Consider the following 14683-nt stretch of genomic DNA (forward strand, 5'->3'; position numbering starts at 1 on the left):
ACTTGGAAGTCTCTTCTTTATTAGGATGAACTGACAGCTGTAGGCACTCTTCTTATTCGGAGATGCATCGTAAAACTTTGAGTTGTTTGTGTTGTCTGGATGGATGATGCAGCAAACATGGGATGTGAATCGGAATCGGTACTAAACTGAATGAATGGATATTTGGTATTATGTAATGGTGTTCTTGTTGACTCTTTCTGCTGAGCTTTGTCCTTTTGAGTTAAAGCTGTTTGCCGAAGCAGCAACAGCTTCACTGCATGTGCATCTTGTCCTTGTCTACTTACCTTCTTTCTACATCATAAATTAAGAGTTGGTCTCAGCATACTTGCATATACAAATGTAGGACGTTTACGAAATTAAAAGGGGCCGGATTGATCGATCGAGTGCACCCACCAGAATATATGCTGATATCATTTACTGCATGGATCGATGAGTGTATATCATATACAAGAAAGCTAGAAACGTTATGAATGTTACATGCACGCACAGAAAAAAATAAGATGAGCTTTCTTGTTGTAAGCCGCCTCATCGTCCACCAGTTGCGCCTCCTGCTCCTGGTACGCGTCGTCGTCCGGCAGCGGCAGTAGCGCAGGCCGCAAGTCTTGTTGATGATGATCCTGCTGCATGCACATCATCGTTCCTGCCGCCGACGTTCACCGGCGAAGGTGGCGGCCTAGCTATGTCGTCGTTACTGCTCACGACTTCCTCGAACTCGATCCTATGTGGCCGGCGAACGCGGCGGCGAATGTGGCGGCGGCGCTCCGGTGCCATGGTCCGAGGGACCGAAACTGGCGATCAGAGGGGGTGAATGAGAGCCGATTAAAATTTCTCTCGAAATCGATCCGTTGGCCTATATCCCGAAAATCACCACAAGCCCTCGAACCTAGGTTAAAAAAAAGCTATGGACTATCTCTAAGCAAAAACTCCTAGGAAGAGAAACGGAAGCAATACGGAAAACTCCCCAAACAGCAGCTCAGATGAGTCAGACCGGTCAGACCGGTCTCTCCCAGACAGTCCGCAACCAAAGTTCCAAATGGCAAATCTTGAGCAAACGAAGTCTAAATCCAACGAAACTTGGAGGATACCTTCACACCTGTCCCGTGAACATATCCCCAAGAGATCTCTCCCAAAAGATTAAAGGATCTTGATTATTCGGGGGAAAATCAAAGTGGATTGGGATTTTCTCAAGAACACAAAACCTCCAATTTGTGAGAACTCGCGATTCCAGGGGGTTTGGCACTAGGCTAGATGCATCGGAATCGTTACAACGAGTTCAACAAAGCACGAATCCAAGGGCTCGATTCCTCTAAACACGAAGCATCCCAAAAGAGGAGAAATCAAACCCAAAACGCAAGAGAGGAAGGGGAGAACGAATACTCAGCACACATAGATGATCTCAACAAGATTTCATTCATAAATTTCAGAGGAATTCACCTATACAAAGCTAGAGCCATCCGCCCGTCATCCTACCCACTAAAATTGAGAGATTAGCTAAACACTAACCCTCTATTGCGTTGGAGTCCTTGGCCCTAACCTGGAGCAGGGGCAGGGAAAAGGAAAAACGAAGAGAATACAAAAAGACTCAAGAGACTCAACCAGCCACGGGCTGGTAGGGGTATTTATACCCAGCTGCTGCGGCCAGACCGGACAGACTGGTCGAGTCTGTAGTAGCTCGCTGTACAGACTCAATCGACGGCGGAGTTTCTTTCTTCGACTCGAATTCTTTGCTGCGATGCCGCCACGTCGACGAAGTTCCGGTCCACGGTTTTGAAGGGGTCCGTGAAACCCGGGTAGGTGGCCGGTTTTGAGAAAACCGCCAAAGCTCATCGCGCGGGAAGATTCCCGCCTCCACGCCATGGCCCTAGACGCCGTTCCCGCCTCGGCCTTCTGACGACCCTAGACGCCGCCCGACGCCTGTCACCTCCTCGCCCGCAGCGAGGCCCTAGACGCCGTCGACGCCCGTCACCTCCGTCAGTCCCGAGATCGACGCCCGTGCCTCCACGACTTGGCGTCTTCAACCGCCGTCCGCCTGCTTGGTTTTGTGGCGCAAACCAAGAAACCCGCCTTCCGTCGCCGCTTGCATCCTCGATCCAGGAGCGGACGCCACAGCTGACGCCCGGCCTGAGCTCCTCCACGGTAACTCTCCGTCAACACTCGACGCCTGTGTACCTGCAATCCAAAGACCAAGCGCACGATCACACCGCACGGTTGACAATTCACTCATCACAGGCAGGATAGAGTACTCTCGTTCCTCAATCTCCCCCTTGATGAGTGCATTGTCAACACACCACCTGAAAACAGAGAAGTGATAAAATAGAAACAAGAAAGTGAAGAACTCAAGCAAGTAACAAAAAGCTCAGAAAGTCAAGACTTGTCACTTACTCAAGTACAAATCGATTCCCTAAGACAAGGGCAACGGCTCGACGCAATCGATCAAAAGCCAAAATATGACTCCTCAAAGACAGAGGTAACGCTCGACGCAGTCATGCTGGAAGTGGTAGGAAAACGAGGAAAACCAGGAGCCAAAAACAAAGCAGATACTCACAAACCAAAGCTTTTCCCTCCCACAAGTGCAACTCTCCAAAAATGATGCACTCTCAAAGACCTGTGCACAATAAGTTTTTCAAAAATCAAACAAGTCTCCCCCTTGTTCGATCACTTCTCCCAAAATTCTCCCCCTTGTTGGCACATGCACACATCAAGCTCCCCCTGAAGCTGAGACTCCCCCTGAACAAATGCTATGCAATGAATGCAATGCAGGAGGTGTAAGTGAAAGCATTCAGAGATACAAGGATATGAGCAACATCTAGTCACAAGCACGTGTGCATCCATAAATAAGACCTGCATCTAGCTCATAGGGTATATCAAATCAGTCTAGAGCTAGACAAGTTCAGTTTAGGAGAAATAAAAGCACCACCCATGATCTAGCACTAACAAGTAGGGAAAAGAAAACAGTGCTAATCATACTCATACAGGTGAGCCAAAACTGCCAAAGCATGGTGCAAACATTCATTTTTCAATCAAATTATATCAAGCAATTCTTAATGCCAGGGGTTGAAAGCTTGTTATGCTTTACTTAGCAACGAGGCCAAGCCTATGCCAAAGACAATCAGAAGCTTAAGACACTCGTTTCAGTCATGCACAGCCTTGCTCGGGTTCTCACAAGTGCAAAGTAAGCCGTCCCGAAAACTCGATCAGTGCGACAAGCAATCCCACCTGGATCTTTTCAATCCATTTCAAGAACAGTTCAAGCAATTTTAACAAATTTAGATCATTTCAAGTATGAATTGCTGAACGAAAAAGCTACACTAGCATGAATAAGATAGCAAAGCATATCAACACGCCCTAACATGCTAGTAGCCAAAATAGGATGATCATGTTTTCAGATTTTCAAATCAAAATAGCTTAACTCAGATAATGTTATATACACAGTGGAGCAAGCTATACATGATCAAGTTTATCAACTCACACTAGCAAACACTAGAAGATCATAACAATGTATACAAGAATGCTAGTGCAAGTGAGGCAATACAAAATGTAAACATGTACAATGCATATGCACAATGCAACTACCAAACCTAGAAAACAAAAAGAAGAGCAAACAAGACCTACAAAGCTAACAAAAAAAAAGTCAGCGATCAAAAGGGGTAACAAACCCCAAGCTCCCCTCGCAAGCGAGCAAAGGTGTCCTGCTCTAGCGGTTTGGTTAGGATATCTGTGGTTTGCCTCTCTGAAGGGACATGGATCAAGTCTATGTGGCCTCTCTCATGATTGTCTCGCAGGAAATGGAACTGGATATCTATGTGTTTGGTTCTGGAGTGTAGAACAGGGTTCTTTGCAATGCTAATAGCAGACATGTTGTCTATGAAAAAGGGAACCCTATCATAACTCAGTCCAAAATCCTGCAAGGTTTGTCTCATCCAAAGGATATGGGAGCAGCAGCTTGCAGCGGCAACATACGCAGTTTCTGTGGAAGAAAGCGCTACGCTAGCTTGCTTGCGAGAGGACCAAGACACCAAAGATGTACCGAGAAATTGACAAGTGCCGGATGTGGACTTGCGATCCAAACGACACCCACCGAAATCGGCATCAGAAAAACCCACCAAAACCAGAGAAGAGTCCGCAGAGTACCAAAGACCAAATTCAGGGGTGAATTTCAGATATCTGAAGATGCGTTTCACCACCTGCCTGTGGGAGGTGCGCGGCGAAGCCTGATACCGTGCACAGAGGCCGACGCCGAACTGAATGTCCGGCCGCGTCGCCATCAAGTACAAGAGAGAGCCGATCATGCTCCTGTACTCCTTCTGGTCCATCGCCTCACCGTCCAAGTCCTCATCAAGCGCCATCGAAGTGCTGATCGGAGTCGGCTGAGGAGACAAGTCACTCATGTCGAACTTCCGCAGCAAGTCCGTCCCTAGTGTACTTGGCTTGATGAATGAACATGCCCTGAGGAGTTTGCTTGATCTACAGCCCGAGAAAGAACTGCAGCTCACCCATCATGCTCATCTCGAACTCCTTGGACATCTGCTCAGAAAACTTGGAGACAAGAGCGTGAGAAGAGCCACCAAAGATAATACCATCCACGTATATCTGAACTAACAAAAAATCAGTGCCAGATCGCATGAGGAACAAAGTTTTATCCACACATCCCATTTTAAAACCCTGAGCCAGCAAAAAGGTTTTCAGTCTATCATACCAAGCTCTAGGCGCCTGTTTCAAACCGTAAAGAGCATTCTGGAGTTTGGAAACTCGGTTTGGAAACTTGGGATTTTCAATTCCAGGGGGTTGTTTCACATAAACTTCCTCTTCAATAAAATCATTCAAGAAGGCTGATTTCACATCCATTTGGAAAACTTTAAAACCCTTGAAAGCAGAAAATGCAAGAATGATTCGAATCACCTCTAAGCGTGCTAATGGGGCAAAAGTTTCCTCATAATCAATACCCTCTTTTTGGTAAAAATCCTGGGCTACAAGCCGAGCCTTGTTCCGCACTACCAACCCATCTTCACCTTGCTTGTTCTTGAAAACCCATTTGGTTCCAATGGGATTACAAGCAGGCGGAGGCTCATCCAAAACCCAAACCTGATTCCTTTCAAAATTTTCGAGTTCCTCATGCATGACATTGACCCAATTGGAGTCAGAAAGAGCGTGTCCAACATCTTTGGGCTCAAAAGAGGCAACAAATGCCGAATGAGCAAAGCCAGCGATACTTGTTACCTTGGACCGTGTGACTCGCTCGTTGAGGTCACCTAGCATCTGTTGAGGTGGGTGACAACACTGAATGTGTCGCGGTGCTTCCCTTGTCAAAGTCACCTCCTCCTCAACCAAAGCTGGTGTCTCCTCATGTGCGGCTGGGGAAGGCTGAGTCACCTGCTCGATCGGCCCCCGGGAAATGGATGTAGTCGGGTCGGGGCCGTCATCATCGTCCGAGCTCGTGGCGGAGGCGGCTGGGTCCACAGCACGCGTGGTAGCCTCAGCATCACCCTCTGCAGCTTCTTCCTCCTCATCTTCAAAGATGGGGGTGCCGAGCTCATCATCTCCTGCAACCTCAAAGACAGAAGAATTGCACGGTGCAGTCTCGTCGAAAGTGACTTCACAAGTCTCTCTGACGATGTTAGTATCAATAATCAGCACACGGTAAGCTCTAGAGTGAGAAGCATAACCGATAAAAATACCGTCAGACGATCGAGACTCAAACTTATCAAGATTTCCTTCCTTCAGCACAAAGCACCAACAACCGAAAACTCTGAGATGGTCAACACGGGGCTGGCGTCCAAATTGCAACTCATAAGAAGTCTTGTGCATGAAAGCACGCAAGAAAATATGGTTGGACACATAACAAGCTGTGTTAACCGCCTCAGCCAAGTACTTTCTAGGAGTCATATGCTCATCGAGCATCGTCCTAGCCATCTCCACCAGCGTCCGATTCTTCCGCTCTACAACCCCATTCTGCTATGGAGTGTAGGGCGAAGAATACTAGTGTTCAAGACCTTGATCACTGCAAAAGGTGTCAAAATGAGCATTTTTGAATTCTGTGCCATTGTCACTGCGAATCACTCTCATGGCCTGGGGTAGCTCATTTTTCAACCTCAAGATCAAGTCCCGAACAAACTCGAAAGCCTCATCCTTGGTTCTCATGAAAAAGACCCAAGAATTGCGAGAAAAGTCATCCATGATCACAAGAACGTACCACTTCCCACCAACCGACATCACCCGAGAAGGACCGACTGTGTCCATATGTAGCAACTCTCCAGGGTGAGTGGTCATCACTTGATTAACAGACGGATGGGAGGTGGCAACCATCTTCCCGTGGCGACACGGGTGGCAAACAAGGTCCTTTTCAAACTTCAATTTGGGCAATCCTCGGATCAGGCCAAGTGAGCTAAGTCTCGACAATAAGTCAAAGCTCAGATGTCCAAGCCTACTATGCCACTTCCACAGATCAGAAGAAGGACCAGCCAACAAGCAGCGAGAAAGGCCAAAAGGAGTTCAGAGAAATCGACCAAGAAAACTCGGTCACGAGGAACGATCCGGCAAACCAGGTCTCCTCTGGAATCCAAAACACGAGAACAACCCTCCTTGAAGCGAACTTCAAACCCATCCTCAAGAAGTTGCGAAACCGAAAGCAAATTAAAGCCAAGATTCGAAACCAAAGCAACCTCTCTCAGGGTGAAGCGATCAGAAACTCTAACAGCGCCAACACCACGTACCTTGCCCTTACCATTATCCCCAAATATGATGTATTCTTTGTGGCGCATTGGGGTGAGGCTGGAGAACCATTTGTCATTCCTAGTCATATGATGCGAACAACCGGAGTCCATGATCCACCTATTCTTCAAGCCTCCAACCTGCACATCAGTAGTGAGACAAAGGGTGAGCAAATGTCTCAACACTGGGGGTTAGCAAAGTGTGAAGCAAACCAGTGTCGAGCCATTTGCTCTACAGAGGGGTTAGCAAACTCAGGAAAAGCGTATCCCCCGTCCAGTCTACCGCAAGGCTGACGACCACCACCGCGAGGAAAGCGTGGTGCATCATAACCTCCTCCAAAGCCTCGGTCTCGTGGTCCATAGCCGTACTGAGGACGACCAGGAGCACGACCGGCAAAGCGACCATCCGCTGGAGCACGGTAACCTCCACCGTCTCCCTGTCCTCCACCTACACGGCGTGCCCTAGCATCTTGCCTACCACCACGCCGAGGAGGACCATGCACCCGAGCGGAGTACATGTCCGAGTTGCGTCTCTCCTGCTCATGCCTCATAGCTCGCTTCCTCCTGAAGCAAAACTCCTCCAAGTGACCATCTCTGTCACAGAACTCACAGTGGTACCTCACTTCTCTCTTGGGAGGTGGAGGCCCCGCCTTTGGATGGGGAGGAGCGGCCCCCTTCTTCGGGGCAACTTGGGCTGCGGCAGCAGGGAGCGTATCGAGGGGATTCCTCAGCTCATTGGGCTTTGGAACCCAAACCTGCTTCTGTGGAGTTGCTTTTTGTTGTTCTTTCAGCACACCATCCACGTGGTCAACAAGCGAAGAATGCGTGCTCGTGCTAGCAGTGTTTAGAGCACTTGAAACTCCAGCATCCTTGCCGATCTTACCATACAACTTGTCAAAGTCTGACTTCGTGTATGTGTAACCGACCCCAAAACCATCACCACGCTTAAACTGCTTGATCATCATACCCAACTGCGGCTCACTGCTAGAAACCCAACTCAGAATCGCCCTAAGATATATGTTCTCATTCTCCAAGTTGGCTTTCTCTACCGCAAGATTATCCAAATCAGAAATCAGACCAGGGCAAACATGGCAATCAATAGGTGGGCTAGACTCCACGACCTTAGTCTTCCCCAAAGACTTAATCAAGGCGTTCTTCCCATCTAGATCCGACCTAAGCGTGGGACAAAACTTACACACACCAAGCAAAACTGGCCTAGACTTCATCTCCTCTATCTCGCACACAACAGTAGCAAATTTAGATTGCAAAGCAGCTAGATCAGACTTAAAGATGGGACACTCATCACATTCAAGCACATCACTAACTATGGGAGCGTCCTTGACCAGTTCAAGCTCATGCTTGGTCTTGGCTAGCTCGCGAGACACGTCAGCAAGCGAAGTCTTAGCAACATCTAAGTTCGCGATGTTCTCATCATGCTTCGCACGGAGAGCAACAAGATCATTCATGTGAGATATGTAGCCAGCGCACTCATCCTCACTAGATTTCTCTCTAGCACAAGCCAGCTCAGCCCTAAGCTTTCTACGCTCTCTAGCTGCTTCCTTAAGCAGCCAGTTCTGGTTGTCGAGAGCGGCGTACAACTCCCTAACCTCAGTATCAAGCAGGTCAATAGTTGAGTTGACCTCTGAATCACTCTCGGATCCAGGAGAAGAGCCATTATGCGTCGGTGTAGCATGTCCACCTGGAGATGCACGAGCACCATTGGCCTCACCCGCCATGGTGCAGAAACCCTTGCGCCGACCGGCCGCCAAGCAAAGGCCGATGAAGCCGGTGGCATCCTTGTCCCACTTCATCTTCTTCTTGTCGTCGTTGTCATAGGTCGGTGAAGAAGAGCGGTCGGTGTCGGAGCTCTTGTCGAGGTCGCTGAGCTGCGCCAGGAAAGCCTTCTCCCGCTTTTTGTCCTTGTACTGAAAGCGCTTCTTGAGCGACTCCTTGTCGAAGCGTCCTCCCTTGTCCCGGTCATGACTGCGGTGCTTGTGGCGCCGACGCTCCTTGTTGGAGCCTCCCTCGTCGCGGTCGTGGTGGTGGTAGTAGTCAAGGTTGTTGTTCTGGCCACCGCCGGACTTCTTGGGGCAGTCGGCGACGAAGTGGTTCGGATCGTCGCAGTGGTAGCACCCGGGGTTCTTCTTCCTCTGCCTGTTGTGGTAGACACACTGGAACTTGTTGATGAGGAGGCACAAGTCGTCGTCGCCCAGCGTCTCTAACTATTCATCTGTAACAGAAGGCAAAGAGGCAAGAGAGAAGCCAAGAGCAGAGTTAGCGTTAGAGCTCGATCCACCTGGGCCAGTCATAAGAGCGATGATCTTGGAAGGAGGGGCACCATTGAGCTTGGCTCGTGTCTGGTTATCCACCTCCGTGGCCTTGAGCTTCCTGAAAAGCTCATTCACGGTCAAAGTCTCATAGCCTGCAGACTCGATGATCGTGTTCACCTTGAGATCCCACACAGAGCGGTCAAGTACATAGAGCAACTTGAGGGCCTTCTCGTGCTCTGTGTAGTCAAGGGCATCAGTAGATCTGTTCGCATTGACTTTGTTCACAATCGATTGAAATCGACTGAACATATCGCCAATGCTCTCACCCGGCCCCTGTGTTAAGTTCTCATATTCACGCCGGTGAGTCTCGAACAGTCTAGCCTTCACCTGCGGTGTGCCCTCGTGGTAGTTCTCAAGGCACGTCTAGACTTTGTGGGCTTCCTGAAAACCCTGGACGCGTGAGAACTCCGCACGAGAAACACCAGCGAACAAGGCATTTACAGCCTTGGCGTTCACCTCGTGCTCGGACACCTGAAGAGGAGTGGTCCGAACGGCAAGCACCTCGTACGCCTGGTTATTGGTGATATCCCAGACCTCGGCTCCCATGCTTTGCAAGAAGGCACGCATGCGAACCTTCCAATAAGCATGGTCCTCGTCAGAAAACACTGGGATCTTACCAAGACTCGCCATGGTCGCCAAGTGGTTTTCGAACCGGTTAAGGTACTGAAAACCTCAACCAAGCTCTGATATCAATTGAGGGACCGAAACTGGCGACCAGAGGGGGGTGAATGGGAGCCGATCAAAATTTCTTTTGAAATCGATCCGTCGGCCTATATCCCGAAAATCACCACAAACCCTCAAATCCTAGATGAGGTGTGGAGTAGCTATAGAAGAGCTAAACCAACACAAATCACCCCTAGGAACGAGCGAGAGAAAGCACAGAAGCGATCGAGAAAAACTGCAGATCTAGCAGTCAGGGACCAGTCATACCGCTTGCTCTGGGCGGTCAGACCGGTCGGGCTGGATTTGAAATTCTAGACCGGTCAGACCGGTTGCTCCGACCGGTCAGACCGCTTCTGCCCAGAACAGAATTCCAGCCCGCGAACTCAAGGTGATTTCAAGATTACTCGTTCAAATCATCACCAAATGGTCTCAAAATTTGCAAGGAGGTTCCTGGGATAGAGACGAACCTCTCCACAAAAGGCAACCCAAAACGCAAAAGATCACAAGAATTTCGTGGGGGAAAGAGGTAAAAGAGGGTTTTCCAAAAACTCTAAAAACCTCAATTCGAGGGACTCGTGATTCTCGAGGGTTTAGTTCTAGGCTAGATGGCCGAGAAGCAAATCACGGAGTCTCTAAACCCACCAAGAGAAAGCTTTAATCTCAAAAACCACCAAAAGAGAGGAAATCAATCCAAGAACAAAAGATGAACGGGAACACAAGAGAGCTGCTCAAAAGGGTCCTCTATTTCATTCAAATTCATCGTGATTTACAGAGGAATTCACCTATACAAGAGCTAGACCTCCACCCATTCATCCACCCTCTCAAATTTGTGGACCTAACTATAATCTAGACCACTTTGCCATGGATACCTCGGCCTAACCCTAGAACAGAGAGAGGAGCAAGGAAAAACAGAAAAAGACTCGTGACTTGGAGGCTCACCTATCCAAGGGGGCAGGTGAGAGGTATTTATACCATCTCGGGGCCGATCGGTCAGACCGGTCTCACAGACCGGTCAGACCGGTCCCTTCCCAGAAATGACCTCCACCCTGACTCGTACACTAAAACACCCGTAGGGGCAAAACCGGAAAGGGTACAAGATCTCATCCGACGGCGGAGTTTCTTTCTTCGACTCAAAGCCTTCTCCGCGATGCCGCCACGTCGATGCAGATCTGATCCGCGGTTTTGAGGGGTCCGCGAAATCCGGTGAGGTGGCCGGTTTTGAGAAAACCGCAAAAACTCCACGCGCGGGAAGATTCCCGCCTCCACGTCGTGGCCCTGGACGCCGTTCCCGCCTCGGCCTTCTGATGGCCCTAGACGCCGCCCGACGCCTGTCACCTCCTCGCCCGCAGTGAGGCCCTAGACGCCGTCGACGCCCGTTCCTCCGCCAGTCCCGAGACCGACGCCCGTGCCTCCACGACTTGGCGTCTTCAACCGCCGTCCGCCAGCTTGGTTTTGTGGCGCAAACCAAGAAACCCGCCATCCACAGGTGCTTGCGCCCTCGATTTAGGAGTGGACGCCACAGCTGCCGCCTGGCCCGAGCTCCGGTCCCGGCTGCCCTTCACCGCCGTCCACCGCACGGTCCATTGGCCACAGCACCTCCACGGCAGCTCACCGTCGACACTCGACACCCATGTACCTGCAACCAAAGACCAAGCACATGATCACACCGCACGGTTGACAATTCACTCATCCATGCTAGGAGTGAGTACTGCTCATTCCTCACTTTGTTAGGCCATTCTCAGTGAGGGATTTCATATTGATGTTTTCAAAATGCCACATAAATAAGAGATCATTTAATTCATAGTTGAAATAGTTGAAAGGAAGGGATCACAGTAAATAGAATTTGGGTAGTGATGAGTGCAGTGGTGTATTTGTAGGTAAAATAAAGGAAACTACACGGATAAATTTGGGTAGTGATAGGTCGAAGCCAACGGTATCAATAAACTATCAAAATATACACACAACTCTAGGTAAAATAAAGGAAACTACACGGATTAATTTCACATAGAGTTAAGGTCAATGTGACTCATCATTTGGCTGAGGTGACAAGAATAAAAGGTGAGAACCACCAAATTTTTTTAAAAAAAATTAAAAAGAGAGAAATTATTACAATGTCCGGCAACTAAAGCACATGTGTTTCTTAACAAAGAACTATCAAACCAAATAGAGATGACACATTTAGAAAAAAACAACAACTAGTTAACTTGTACTATCTATTGCTAGAAGAAAGCTAACTAGTTACCTATGCTACCATATAATTATTTTGACAACACTACTTGAAGATGGACTAGAGTACGAGATGATGTCTTCAATTCTTGAGATAACTAATGTTTGCACAGAAGGCAAACACACACGGACTGGAATATGTTTCCTTCACATCTGTATCCCTTTACATAGGAACCATCAGTGTATTTGCCCTGAATAAAACAATTTGCCTTGCAATATGCCTTAAAGCAGAATGGATGCACTTTAACAAATTGCCTGCAAGTTTCTGAAAGAAATATATCTACACATTAGTCGATAATCACACTTCACTTTGATGAAAACAATGTAGCAATTGAATAGATAGCAGCATTCAACACCAAGTTTTTTTTAAAAAAAAGAGAGAATAAATGACTAAGCACAAGTTAGATTAAAGAACCCAATCGATGGAAGTCTATCATGCATCAATGTATTATCAAATATACATGAATATGATGAAAAAGTAAATACAAAGATCCAAGGAACACAAACCTGCCAAAGTAGGATTTCCATGTAAGACAAGGACTAAGAAGAAGCACAGAGAAACATATCTTGCATCCATAATTGAACTTAGATAGCGTAGAATATACTTTGTAGCAAGTAAGTGACAAATGACTAGGAGTATTTGCATTTATAGAGGATGGAAGTGCTAATAATAGAATATAGAATGACGCAGCCGCACAAGTGCTTGGACTATTTCAACTTGAACTAACAGTTAGTTACTTGTAGATTGAAACTAGCAAAAAAATGATCTTGAATTAGCCACATGCACCTATGTATTCGGTGAAGGATCTAAGTCTTCCAAGATCTGAAGGTACATCTAGATCTAAAACGATTGGCATCCCTAACACCACCAGAACTAACATGCAAACTCCCACATATAGGGGAGACCATGGAATCTTTTGTGAACTTTTGCATTTGCAATATATCTTCTGAAAAAAAAATCATGTTTGCATGCATGCGTGGTACACAGAAAATGACTATATATATTTTTTCTCTCTTATTTTCTTTGCATGCATGTGCAGTGCTAGACATAAGAATATTTTATCAGACTTTTTTTCGGGTTAAAAACAGGAATGCCCTTATCAATAGCAGGTATTAGCATGTTGTTATGGCGTTTGAGATATTTTTCCTTTGCTTCTTATCATCCTAGCAACACATGCACATACATACGTATTTCTAGGATATATACTTGAAGTCTTGAACCAACCCGTCCCTTCAAATTATGATTTCACTGCTATCATGTAGCCAAATTCATGAAAATATATAATATAAAATAAATAGTTATAATAATAGTAATAACTGATATTTAAATTGACGATCTAATATAATGCTTAAGAAATCCTTACGATTGTATCCATCAAGTTTACCAGTAGAAACTTTTCTTATCCAGCATGAGAATGGTTAAATAATAAACTAAAAACTAGTAGGTGTGTGTTTAAATCATCAAAAGTATCATTAAATTAACTTATGCAATTTTTCTTATCAATTACAATACAAGGCCATACATGCTAAAGGACAAAGTTAGGATATAAGCATAATGTGTGGTTCCAAAAGGATAAGACATACTGGTATTTTGGTTTGTTCTAAGTCAAATGGTTCAAACTTTGACCAACTTCATAGAAAAGTAATAATAGTTTGAATATCAAATGAGAACGGTTAGATTTATTACAAAATATATTTTTAAAATTTACTTGTTTGATGTGTGAGATGTTAGTATCCTTCTCTATAAATGTGGTCAAACATAGACTACTTTGACTTACGACAAATCAAAATACCTTATATTTCAGAACGGAGAGAGTAGATGAGCAGTTTAGAAAGAAATTTTCCAAGAGGTAATAATATCCTCTAATAGAAAAACACATTGCCGCACTCATGGTCGAACACTCGCCAAAAGATGACTAGGGCCTAGGGGGAGGGGGAGTCTCCGTCTGGAATTTCGGAGCCACTATTGAGGGACTCTGGAGCTATCCTTATCTCGAATATTTTTATTGAAAAACGACAAGTTATGCATCGACCGCACCATGTGAGGGGCATGGTAATGGTCTAGTCAGGACTCATTGTGTATGTACCAAGCTATCCATGTGTATGTCCCACTTATGTACTCCACCACGAAGCTAATGAAATGAACTTTAGTTTGACGGTTAGCTAATTTTTAGTTCATGTACAGCCCTCTTGTTTGGATCAACTATATCTAAATTTTAGCTAGCTGAAAAGATTAGCCCTGGATAAATATGTTACTATCACAGATCATATTGGCAGAACCAATGCATGTTTAGTGCCAGCAAAAGTACCATTGTGGGATTTATCTCTTGAAAAGGGAAAGCCAGAAAAATACCATGATGGTACCAAACTTATTTTTTTATTGTACGGGGAAAAATCATGTGCACTAATGAGGATATATCTAGCATAGGAGGGCTAGATTCCCATCAACCCCTTTCCCCTCTGTCACCCCTTGTTGCTCGAGCTAGTAGGGTAGGGATCATACCATCTTATTAAAGAAAGACCATCAAGAAGATCATCTCTCAAGCAGGGACAATGATGTGTAAGTTCTAGAGCATGAAGCGTCCTCCACACTGCTATGTTGAATTCGAAGACCGCACACACCGAAAACACACCCTCTGGGGATGCCGCTATCAACAAAGATGAGTGTGAACCCTAGTTGTTTTCTCTTTGCGAAACACAGTAGAAACGCAGACGCTTACAAAGATCCTCAAAATTGACAAAGTCACCACTGGTGGC

The sequence above is a fragment of the Panicum virgatum genome, chromosome 3K (genome assembly GCF_016808335.1).
Source record: "Panicum virgatum strain AP13 chromosome 3K, P.virgatum_v5, whole genome shotgun sequence".
Classification (NCBI taxonomy): domain Eukaryota; kingdom Viridiplantae; phylum Streptophyta; class Magnoliopsida; order Poales; family Poaceae; genus Panicum; species Panicum virgatum.